We start from the raw sequence: 10,620 nt of genomic DNA, 5'->3' as shown, positions 1-10,620 counted from the left end.
CTTAAACCGGATTATGCAATAAAAATGCAAAATGAGTGCATAAGAACCTCAAATCACTAAGGATGAGGTTTTACTTGAAAACGATCATACACGGAAACATAACTTACCTAATAGAATATGCTACAATGGTCCATGGCTTAAAAATATCACCGATGCAAAATACGACCCCCCCACGGCCAAAATGACAAAAATGAAGCTTGGATATGGTGTGTCGTCGCACCAACATCTAAAGATGTGCAAAAGTTAGTGAATGTGCAATGTAGCCAAGTTTTACATTTATAAATGTTACTACTACCATTAACTAAAAATATAGCAAGGGTAAGTAGGGATCGTCCTAAGGGATTGAAGTGCTACCAGTAATGGAACAATGCTTAGGGTTAGTAGGTTGAGTGATCAAAGGTAGGTTGTTTGGTTGATTGAATTACAATTAAGATTAAACAAGATCAATATAAAACAAGTAATTAAAGGATAGAGAAAACAAGAGCGATAGATCTTGGGATTTAGAGATCACCACTAAGCATCACCTTTCTCTACACTCAATTAATGAGGGGAAGGCATATTTTGCAACAATAGTGAATGTGTGTGATTGTTTCAACAAGCATGGATGACCAATTAAGTGTATATTGTCTAAACAACACAATGAATAACACAATATATCAAACTAAGCCATTAATCCTTCCTTTAAGTTCACAATCCAAACACATCAAAAAATTAGAGAAATATACTACTTGGATTCATAAGTATGGAACATCAAACAACAAGCATGGATTGTCCTCCTATTTAACAACTAAGGTAACTACACTACATCTAAGCTAATGGCATGGAAATTAAACTAATTAGACTAAGGGAGAAGCACAATCCATCAAGAAATAAGTATGAACCATCAAATAAACCACAAGAGCATTCTATTAAGCACTATGTCTTGACAATCTCTAGATCTATAGCATCAACACACATAGACATGCATCAAAAACACAAGGGATAGAGATAAACACATGAACATCTATCCTAGTATACATAGACATATGGATATAATGAAATGATCACTTGGAAGAATTAAACCACATAAATTATTGAATAAACAAGATCTATGTATATAAATATGTCAAAAAATGTATTATAACACAAATCCCCTTAAAAATACATAAATCAAGGTAAATAAAGCATGCTTAGGGCTAACTCTAGCCCCAAGAAGATGTCTAGCCACTCATGAATAGTGTCCTCCAACCCTTAAGGGCTATCTCCATGGTAAAAGTGCTCTTCTTCTTGAGCAAGATGGAAAACCTCTCAAGAATGTCTCTAGCCTCCTCTTCTCTTTTCTTTCCCTCTAAGAATTGTATCTAAGACTATCAAAAACTATTTCTCTAAGCATATGTGTAAAAGTGGCTCATAATCCTTATATAGGTAGCTCAAATGTCACACCCAATGGTTTAGGCTCGTACACAAGGGCTCCTCCAATGATTGCACAATGAGATAACTTTTAATGAGCTGGAAATATATTTTTTTCGGATTTGAGAGGGTTCGATCGATCGCACATGTGCTGTGATTAATCGAACATGGCTGAGATCCATCAAACTTTGGCTAGATCGATCCTCCCATGGCGGTGCCTTTTTGGATAAGGACAGATCTGAGATGTTTTGGGGAATGAGATAAAAGTGGTAGGTAGCATGGTATAATAGGATAAGATGGAATCTTTTCGATCGATCTAAGAATTGTTGGATCAATCAAACTTTGTGGGATCTTTAAATAAGGACAAAAGAGCTTAGATCAATCTTGGAGAGTCTAGATCGATGAACTTTTGATCGATCGAAGTATTCTTGAGATCGATCGAACCTGCTGAATTTCCACACTTTGCTTCAATCTGCTTCCACTTTGCTCCTCTCTTCCATCCAGCTTAAGTTAGCTTCTTTTAAGCTCTTATTTGGCTGAATTAGCTTATTTTGGAAATAAACACCTAAAAAGGGCAATAACACGAAATTAGTCTAAAACGAGAAAGTAAGATAGATAAAGGTCCTAGAATACCTAAGCTTAAGGGGTTTAAATACGCACTTTTCAGCGCTCATCACACCCCCAAACTTAAAAATTGCTAGTCCCTAGCAATGAACTACAAAGTAAAGGAATGAAATCAACAACTATACAAGTATGAACTAGAAAGCAATAAATGGATAACGCCACTTTCGTAGGGAATACGATTGCATTTAGCATATGCAACAAGCCTTTTAAACCCCTAGGTTAACCCTAGTGGACGAGTGAAGTCTCGTGAGGGTTTCCAGAAATAATACCCACAAACATTAAGCTCATTCTCACAGAAGAGGCACCAATATTGCAAATAAGCATTGAGAGAAAACTATCTCAAGTATGCAATTTTTCAACCATTTCTAAGCAATCTCCTAAAATTTTAACATCAAGCAAGCAAGTATGGTCCTCCACACATCAAGAAAATGATCATGCAAATCAAAGAAACTCAAGAATTCTTTTTTAGTGGACCGGCATCAAATATGTTGCTATCTAAGCCAACTAAAGAAATGATCACATCCTTACCCTCAAACTAGCACACAAATCTAGCACCGATCATCAAGACAAAGAGTGGACCTTTTATTAAAGCTTTATTATTTTAGGTGCGCTTATTCTTTTCACTCGATTTTTTTTTTTTTTTTTAACTAATCCTAAGGATCAAAGATGGAAGCATGGTGCAATGTGTTGATCTATTAAGCTTTCTAGCTATCCATGAGGCCGAGCGTTAGGTCAATGTCTCCCAAACTGGACGGCTTTAGGGCATTAGGCGTCCAAACACCCCTACGGACTTACAAGCTCAAATCAATTAAGCTACAAATCAAAACAACCTCCATCTAATCATTTCCCACTTCTCACCTTTTGGGAGAAGTCCTCACTTTTTTTTATATTGCTTTTGCAACTTTTTCTTCTTTTTTTTTATTTTTATTTTTTTTCAAGTTCAATTATTAACCTAAAGTTTGGGCCCTCCACCTTTCGGCGCGAGAAGTTCAGTGCTTGATGAGGCTAGAATCCCGGCTACTTAATAAAAATGGTTTGTTATCCACTCTTATCAAGATGAAAGCTTTCAATGCACTACTAGCCCAATTGGGATATAACCAATTCAATAATCAACAAAGCATGTACCCCACAAATGAATGCTAGTGTGCGCCTGTGCTAGTGTAGAATCCTAGAGTGAATCTCAAAATAATCACAAAATTAGGATGATGTAGACCACAAGTGCAATCACGATATCAATCTTTCGAAAATTTACTCTTACATGACATTCACAAGGCATACAAGGAGTATTAGACATTCACAAAATTTTTAAATTTTAAGCAATATAGTCTTCAAAAGATCAAAATCATCGCTAGTTATGGACCAATCATAGACAATCCCTCAAATACACAGGTCATGCTTAAAATTTTAAATTGAAAGCAAATACTGCAATTAACACCATTACCTCCCCCCCCCCCCCCCCAAACTTAAATGGCACAATATCCTCAATGTGCAAAGAGAACAAAGGAAAGAGTATACCAGTGTAGCTATAGCAAAGAAGGTCGGGACACAAGTATCCAAAGTGGGTGGTATAACCCTTCCAAACTTGGGATTAACTGTGGTCCTGAAAAGATGACCCTGGATAAAAGCTCATTAGATAACAAAGGGGAATAATAACAGTGTATAGTGGATATGCAAGTGTAAATGGGATAAGAAATTGAAGTAAAGAGAGAGAGAGGAAAAATGGTGGTCCTGAAAATTTGGGCAGCACTCTCTCTCACTAAAGTCACGGGGATGCACCTGATGGAGTCAATCAAATATAGATATATCAATACAAGGCATGACATCCGGAAGATAGCAAAATATAGCATATATAGCAAAAGATAAAAATAATGTAAAAATAATATACATCAAAATGTCTGGGCCAACAGACTGGCCGTAAGAATATCACAATAGTAGCAAATATAGCAAATATCACAGATATGTAAAGTAGGTAATAGAGAGATATGAAGATCATGCTGAGAAGGTAGGACGGGCAGGGCGCGCTCCATGGATATCTCAGGATATGTCTCGCAGCGCAGCCATGACATCCATACACGGGGAACAAATATCAGCTCGGATGGAGACAGTGTCTGCACGGATAGAGACTACGGCATCCTCCAAAGCCTGGAGACGCTTTCCAAAGCTGGGTGTCTGTACTGGAGCCTCAGGTATGACTGGATCGGGAAACTATGGTACATCCTAAGCGTGCTCCGGAGAATGAACTGACGACCCTACTGGAGAGTGATGTTGTAGACCCTCTGTAGGATATTGCTCTAAATGTATATCAATATGGACTGCATCCGGATCGACTGTTGGATCGTCCGCTGCTGGTGCTGCTACCATCTCCTCCTCCTCTGCCTCCTCTGTTGTTATCACTGCGTCCTCTAGAAGACTCTTAACAAGAGCATTATAGCTCTTATTCCAGTCCTTCTCTCCAAAATGGCAAGCTCCTGTCTCTGAGCGCTCATCGTGACGAAATGGATAGCGCTGATCCCGGAGGATCTGAGTGATCAGATGGCCAAATGGAAGATACTTAGCCCGCTTGGGCTTGGCTATGCTGATAGAGTCGACATAGAGCTTCATCATCACAGTCCAGTAAAGGGCTAGAATAAAAACTTAGCACCATGTGTAGAGAGCATACAGGGCTGTCAAATAATCGCCGCGCCTCTGGATCTTGTGGCCGGCCATGAACACGTTTTCGTATAGGACCGAATCAAAGAACCACAGGTCATCGGGTAGATAGGTGTGAGTAGCAAATGTGTCACCCTCACTACAATGGCCTGTAAGTGCCTCAGCCATAAATGTATAAGAAGGCCTACTCTCTAAAATGGGATAATCGAGCTCAAGCTCAAGAGGGCAGGCATGCAGGCATCAGTAGGATTGGGCCAGAGTCTCCACTGTGATGCCGATAAGATGGCCATCCACTGTAGTGTGCAGCTCCGCCAGATTACTCGGGGCAGGTCGGACATTCTGGAAGAACATCTGAATAAGCCTCAGGTAAACTGGGTAAGTGACAGGGGCTAGAATGGCTGAAATGCCCCTGCGGTCAATGTCCTCGTAGGCTACCCGGGTCAGGATATATCGGGAGAAGAAAGATATGTCAAAAATCTATTCATGCACTACCTGAAGGCATAAGTATCTCGGTAGAGGTCTGTCTAAGGCCTGGTCTGGCTGTGAATGAGGCAGAGATAAAGAAGGTAATGGTGTATGCTCAGCCTCATCATGAGATGATGAAGATGCAGAAGCAAAAGATTGTAGTCTACTGTCTAATGGGGACTGAGATGGATCAGCCTCTGTATAATCCATTAGCTGCTCAGGATCCGGGACCTGAGATGGTCCTACCTGATGCTCAGGCTGCTCCGGAATATGAAAAGGCTCACCTGGCCCCTCTAATCTGGGCCTGACTCGGTGATGATAATGTCCATGGGCAACAGTCTTAACCCTAGCCATAGTCTGCAAAACAGAAAGAAAAACACTTGCAATATAAGTTAGTATTGGCATTAAGAATTGAAGTACAGTATATAGAAACATGTATGTCAAATAAGATAGACAACATAAGATGTGAATCTACGCAAGTGATGATGGGGCTATATAAACAATGGCAGTAAGTGAAGCATGCTAAACAATATAAATATAGAATACATCCAATGTGGAAAACACAGGCATTGAGCATGTATGAGATAGCATGGAATCACATAAGAGAGTGTGTGAAGTGTGGGATGCAAATCTGTAAAGTTCGATCGATCACAAAATGTGAGATCGGTATGAGAAAAGTTCGATCGATCTTTGAATGATCGATCTGAGAAAACTTCGATCGATTGAACTGGGACGAGAAATTCGAAAAGTCACAGATCTGTGACGTGGAAGGCACGGGGGTACCCAAGCGAACTTGTGGGGCCCTCTCACACATCAACAACACGATATGGGTCACTTGTTTGGCCCATGACACTCAAAAATTGATTTAAAAATGAAATATATAAATACAAAACTATATACACATATATACACGTATATACACAATCATAGAAACTTCAAATATGGCAAGATTCAGATATAACAACCTTAGATCTAACATGGCAAGCATCTGAAACATAAGATTGAAGATCAAAATCAAGAAATACCATAGGAAACTTACCAAATTCGCGAGAGAGAAGTGGTGCAAAGGAGAAAGATGAGATCTGAGATGAAGGAGCGAGATTCGAGGCTCGGGAAGGTCGCCGGAAGGCTCGCCGGAGATGGAAGAGAGATGGTTTGCAGTGGCAAGGGATGAGAAGGCCTTTAGGTCGATCTTTGAATCGATTTAATGACCCTAGGGTTTGTTTTTAAAAACATTTCCCAACAGGTTCGATAGATCAAGGAAAATTTTCGATTGATCGAACAAAATCAATCTTAAAAATGTTGAGATCGATCTTTATTCACTAAACGGCATATTTATTTTATTTTTTGTATATTTTTTTTATATAAATTTGAATATTTACAAATTAAAAATTGAAATTCAAAACATTTTTTTTATTTTTGGAAAAATAACATAAAACACAATTTTTTGGAATTTTAGAAAATATATAGATTTTTGGATTTTGAAAATTTTAAAATGAAAAGAAAAGTAGAAATTAAAAATCAAAAATCTTTAAAATAAAATAAAATAAAAATAAAAATAAAAACAAAAATGCAATCAAAGTCAAAATCAAGGTTAACAAAGAGTAGAGATCGATCAAGCTGAGATCGATCGAAAAGGCACTTCGATTGATCGAACAGGTGAAAAACTGCAGAGAAGTTCGAACGATGCACAGAGAGGCCTTTTTCATGGATCTCAAAAATTTTCTAAGTATGGAGTGAAGATCGATCCAAGAAAAAGTTGGATCGATCTTGGAACTTTCAGATTGATCTAAAGGAATTCTCGAACGATACATAAAGGGTTGATTTATGCAGAAAATTTCAGATCGATAGAACAGAGCAATGATTGGATGCAGGGATGGGTGTTCAATCGATCGAACCTCATTTGAGATCGATCGAACAGGGACAAAATGCCTTTTTTCAGAATGAAAGTGCATGCATACTCAATCAAAATTCCTAACCATGTGCATGAATTCCAAAACATATCTAGACGACGCAAGAAATGAAAGATAAAACAGAAATGAGGGAGGAATAGGGTTGTAAACCCTACGAAGCCTTTACTAGTCTTTAACGTCTCTAGCAAGACGTTGGGCTCTTTTAGCTCGAATCAAACATCTTGTAATGCATCCCCTCCTTGTTGGGGTGATAAGTACTTTGAATTCCATCCAACAAACGGTTCCCTAAAGAACTTGTTGGATTAGGTTCAAAGGAATTTGTTGGTCCTTTGTCAATGTGATCTTTGGGCTTCCATGCCCTTTCAAAGCAAGATTTTGAAACATCATTTTTTTAATTTAAGGTTAAAGTTTTGGTTTCAAGCAAAGACTCTATTCTTTCACATTCATTGTCTAGACATTTTTCTACAACATTTACTTCTTCATGCTTGTCAAATGAATTTGGGGTCGGATTGAAGATATTCAACTTCACTTTCATATGCCCAAATGAGATTTTCATTACCCCCGTCCGACAATTGATGTTGGCATTTGAGGTAACCAAGAAAGGACGACGAAGGATAACGGGAATTTGGCTCTTGGGATTTGGAACCGGTTCCGTGTCAATGACAACGAAATCGACCGAGAAGAAGAATTTATCAATTTTAATCAAGACAACCTCAATGATACCCCTAGACTTTTTGATGGATCGGTCGGCAAGTTGTAAAACCACCGACGTCGGTTTCAAGTCTCCTAAGCCTAATTTGACATATACTGAGTATGGAAGAAGATTAACACTTGCTCCTAAGTCTAGAAGAGCCCGATTAATGACATGGTCACCAATGATGCAAGAAGTAGTAGGTGAACCGGGGTCCTTAAACTTTGGGAGAGTGTTATGTTGTAAGATTGAGCTCACTTACTCGGTCAAGACCACTTTCCTAGGTGCTTGGCTCTTATTCTTCTTCTTTTGGGTACAAAGATCTTTTAAGAACTTGGTATAAGCCGAAATTTGCTTAATTGTATCCAAAAGTGGAAGATTAATCTTCACTTGCCTAAACATTTCAATGATTTCATTGGTCTTGGTCTTTTGTTTATCAAGATAAATGGATCATTTCAAGGCATCCGAAAATGGAGCTCTTGGCTCAAAAAAATTTCAAAACTTTTCTTTGAAACATCATCAACACAAGAATTTTTAAAATCCTTTTTCAAAGCTTTGTTCAATTCATCTTTCAAATCAATTTTGGACTCATTGTTTAGATCGCTTTCTAACACTTTCTTATTTGAATAATCATGCATATGCAATGAAGGAGGAATATGATAAGAAACGGGATGAGTGTCAACTTTTGGTTTCACCGGTTCACTCTCTTTATTGGACACACCTACTTTGTTGTCCACAATCTTCCCACTTCTCAAAGTTGTTACCGCATTAACATGCTCAATTGTGTGCCCTTCGATGAGGAATGAGTCTCCACAACACATTGCTGCTTTGGTGGGGCATTCAAAGGCATCTTCCCCTTCTCTCTAGCATTTAAGGTACTAGCTATTTGCCCTACTTGGGTTTCTAGCTTAGCAATGGATTGAGAATAAGAATGAAGCAAATGAGTGTCGCCTCTAGAGTGCCTAGAGCAGTCAAAACTTTCTCTTCAAAGGCGGAACTCCTAGAATTTCCTTGGGAATATGATGGTTGATTAGGAAAATGAGAATTAGAAAATTAATTGCCATGTGATTGAAATGATGATGATTTAAAACCTTGGGAACCTTGGCCTTGCATTGGTGGCGAAACATACTTCCCTTGAAAACCACCTCGGGGAGGGTTTGAGCCTTCCCCTTGGCTTTTCCAAGAAAAATTTGGATGGTTCCTCCAACTTGAATTGTAATGAGTGCCATAGGGATTATTCCCTTGATTAATAAATGTAGCATTGACTTGCTCTGGGGGCTCACTTTGCACATGTCCATGGGGACAATTGGAAGTAGAATGCAAGACACTTGAACAAGTTATGCAAGATTCATTAGATGCACGATGATGAATATGAGTAGGGGAGGAAGATACTTGATTTGCCAAATTTTGGTTGATCAAAAATTGATCAAACCTTTGAGACAAGGATTTTATCTCGGCGGCTATGTCATTGGAGTTGTCAACTTGATACAAGCCGACATTCTTCCTTCCACCTAGGTTTCTACCATTTTTAGAAGATAAGGACCTATGCATGGAATTTTCACTCATACTTTCATACAATTGCCACACATCATTTTCATACTTATCAAGAGAAGAACCACCAATGGATGCATCAACCATACCCTTGTGATTATCCGGTAAACTTTCAAAGAAATATTGGACTAGTTGCCACTCAGGAATGTCATGATGAGGGCACTTTCTAAGCAAATCATTAAACCTTTCCCATGCCTCATGAAACATTTCCCCATCCCCTTGAGAAAATTCTCTAATTGAAGTTCTCATGGCATTGGTCTTAGAAATCGAATAGTACTTTTTCAAGAACTCTTGTTACATTTCCGCCTAAGAAGTTATCGAAAAAGGCCTAGAAATGTTGAACTAATATTTTGCCTTGTCTTTAAAGGTAAAAGGGAAAAGTTTAAGTCTTAACACTTCTTCCAGTATGTCCATGTATTTCAGGGTGGAACACACTTCAAAAAACTCATCCAAATGCTTATAAAGTTCTTCACTAGGAAGTCCATGATAGTTTGGAAGCATTTGAATAGTTTGTGGTTTAATTTCATAGTGATGTGCTCTAAATGGAGGCAATTGAATGCAAGTGGGTGCATTGTATTCATTTGGCACATAATGGTCTAGGCATGCCTAATGGTACTTGAACATTTTCATGATGCACATTAGGGTGGAGGTTTTCGTGTTGGTCTATGTGACCAAGGTTCTCCATATGGTCGTCATTCAAATCCTCCATTGGTGAAATGGAATGATAAGAACTACCTCTCCCCCTAGGATTACGAACAACCGATTTAAGATACAAATTAGGAGGGACAAGAGTAGGATTCAATGACCTATGACCATGCATACACTAGCAAAGCAAATAACAAGCAATTAACAATCACTTCGGCCCCGTAACAATTCAATCAACAAATCTCCACATTCAATGATCCCATACTCCCATGCTTAAATAACATGCAACGAAAAGTAAATTGCCTCCACGCGGGCTCACGATTTATCTAAGAAATGAAAAACAAGCCTCCATGTGGGACGACGATTTACCTAGAGCTTGAGTTAGAAAGATCTCGCAAAGGGTCCTTAAGCAACATCAATTCATTTTCAACTTCCAAACTTTGCTATGCCTTGCAATTTTTTAGATTTTTAGTCCTTTTTGTGCTTAGCTTAGCTCCTTGCTTTGAATTCTCCTTTATTTAACCTCCTTGCTCAATTTCACCTAGCCAAATAAGAACAAACACAATAAGTAACAAAAAATAAAATAAAGAAAAGACACGATGAAAAGAGTACTAATCCCTAATTGTTTCCAAAACACGGCGTTGCCAATTAAATCCCCGGCAATGCCGCCAAAAACTTGGTGTGTCGTCGCAC

The 10,620-nt window shown here is 38.5% G+C and overlaps 1 pseudogene; it reads left to right on the top strand.

The window, feature by feature from the left end:
* The first annotated feature begins 9,427 nt into the window (after positions 1-9,427).
* Positions 9,428-9,526, top strand: LOC132287278 (small nucleolar RNA R71; annotated as a pseudogene).
* The last annotated feature ends 1,094 nt before the right edge of the window (positions 9,527-10,620 follow it).

The sequence above is a fragment of the Cornus florida genome, unplaced genomic scaffold, assembly GCF_030987335.1.
Source record: "Cornus florida cultivar Cherokee Brave unplaced genomic scaffold, ASM3098733v1 CherokeeBrave_3.0.0_Hap2_Chr11, whole genome shotgun sequence".
NCBI classification, from domain to species: Eukaryota; Viridiplantae; Streptophyta; class Magnoliopsida; order Cornales; family Cornaceae; genus Cornus; species Cornus florida.
The sequence above is the reverse complement of the archived record's forward strand: the minus strand, read 5'-3'. Positions and strand labels throughout refer to the sequence as shown.